We start from the raw sequence: 2,500 nt of genomic DNA on the forward strand, positions 1-2,500 counted from the left end.
GGAGAGGGGGGAGAGGGGGGAGGAGAGGGGATAGGAGAGGAGGAGGAGAGGGGGGAGGTGAGGGGGAGGAGGGGGGAGAGAGGGAGGAGGTGGAGAGGAAGGGGGGGAAAGGAGAGGGGGAGAGGGAGGCGCTGAAGGAGGAGGTGCAGGTCTCGGCTCCTGCCTGCTCCTCTCCGCTCGGTGGGAGCCAGTGGGCTATGATGCCCGTTCTCCACACCGTTTGACCTTTGACCTGCTGTGTGTAGCTCTCTCTCACGCTCTGGGCTGGACCCTCAAAGTCCTGATCATCAGCCTCCCCTGAAGGACTGAAGACCGAAGGGTTGTTAAGGATGGAGAGAGGAGCGGTCCTGATGCTGTGACCACTGTCTGAGAGAGAGAGGGGGGGGGGGGGGGAGACAGAGAGAGAGAGAGAGAGAGAGGGAGAGAGATGGGGGGAGAGAGAGAGAGGGACAGACAGAGAGAGAGAGAGTAGAGATTTGATTTTAAAATGGACCTTTATTCCTAGTTCATTCTTTTTACAGTTTAAGGCAACGTTTACATGATGACGGTCTGAACAGAAGACGAAAAAGTCGCGTCGCGTCTTCACTTTTATTCCGCATTTTCAGGAGGAAATCTGCGTGCATACGGTGACGCAAAAGTGTGCAGATTAAGATTGGGTATGCATGTCAGGCGGCTAGGCGGTGCTGTGATACACCATCACACAACACCACCATGTCTGAGTTTATGCGTAGAATCTTCCTTTTTCTCTTATCTGCGGCGCGAAAACCAAAACATAATTACAGATCCTTCTCTGTTCAGTAATACTATCTGTACATATCCTGTACATTTCGCGGAAAGACTCCTGTAAATTTATTAGAGCTGCCAGAGCAGCTTGACGGTCCGACGCAGGGAAATAATCCAACATGTTTGTTTATTTCCCTGTTCTGGGGCATGTATGTGACATAAACGCGTACGCGACGTGTGCAGAGCAGAGTGAGCAGAGTTTTGCGTCTTGGCAGTGTAGACGGAAACGCTACGGTGGAGCGTATTCCAGTTTTCCACTCTGGAGGGTGGTTTCAGATTTTCCCAAAAACGCCGTCACCGTCTAAACGAAAGGAACTTCCGATAAAATATTTTGTCGTTTTTACCCGCAAGCGTCCTCATGTAAACTGGGCCTCAGTTTTGCCATTATCAAACACATCAAAGCAAATTCATACAAAAACTCAAACCAGAAAAATTAAGGGAAATAGAATTTAGAAACAAGCAATCTCTCTGACTGAATAGAGAGAGAGAGAGAGAGAGAGAGAGAGAGAGAGAAAGTGATGGGGAGTTGGAGAGGGGGAGAGAGAGAGGGGGGGAGAAAGAGAGAGAGGGGGAGAGAGAAAAATAGAGAGAGAGACACACACACAGAGAGGGAGACAGAGAGAGAGGGAGAGAGAGAAAGAGGGAGAGAGAGAGTAGACAGTTATCCCTTTCCCCCTCCTCCCTAGAGGATGCTCCAGTGGGGGATGGGTGTGTGTGCTTGTGTATGTATGCGTCTGTGTGTGTATGCGCGTGTGTATGTGTGTGTGTGAACATGTCTGTGTGTGTGTATGCATCTATGTGTGTATGCGTCTGTGTGTGTGTGTGTGTGGACATGTCTGTGTGTGCGTATGCATGTGTGTGCGTGGAAATGTGTGTGTGTGTGTGTGTGTGTGTGTGCATTCGTCTGTGTGTGTGTGTGTGTGTGTGTGTGTGTGTGTGTGTGTGTGAGCTGCTCCAGACGCTGCTAGCGTAGCTTCATGTTGTGACCGGACATGACCGCGACCTTTGACCCCAGTGCGTCTGTGAGCATGGTAATCGCTGACGACCTGAGATCATATATCAGAATCATACTCAGAATCATTCAAGTGATTCTGCATTCATATCCATTCATATTTACACACAATAGCTAAAGTATGTAAATATGAATAGCTGTTATTATTCTCTATGATTTATCTCGGGGCTGCTGACTGAAGACCACATGAGTAACATGAGCAATGTTTAAACCAGAAGGAGATGATGGAAAATACCTCCCTCCCTCCCTCCCTCCCTCCCTCCCTCATCCCTCCTCCCTCCTCCCTCCCTCCCTTCCTCTCTCCCTCCCTCCTCCCTCCCTCCATCTTCCCTCCCTCCCTCTGTCCTACCTCCCCCCTGTACTTTATGTAAATTTGGGGTCTTCAGAATCACATCTCTCCTCCTCTTCACTCTCTCCCACTTAAAATCCCCACTCAGCTTCTGATTGGTCCCTCCGTCCGGACCGAGAGTTAGTGTTTTCTGATTGGCTGTCGGTCTGCGGTTAATTATTTAGTCGCCGGGCGGAGATGGGTTCCATCAGCGGCCCGGACACCATTACCACCATGACACCTTGGGCTGGGTCTGTCACAGCCAATCACATCGCACTCCATCACCCCTCCACCCATCACCGTCACATCCTGACCGGGAGAGGGGGGTCATCCCTTGCTGTGGTCATCTTCTTCATCCCTCCATCTCTTCATGCGTT

Source organism: Pollachius pollachius (assembly GCF_949987615.1).
Source record: "Pollachius pollachius genome assembly, chromosome: 16".
Classification (NCBI taxonomy): Eukaryota; Metazoa; Chordata; class Actinopteri; order Gadiformes; family Gadidae; genus Pollachius; species Pollachius pollachius.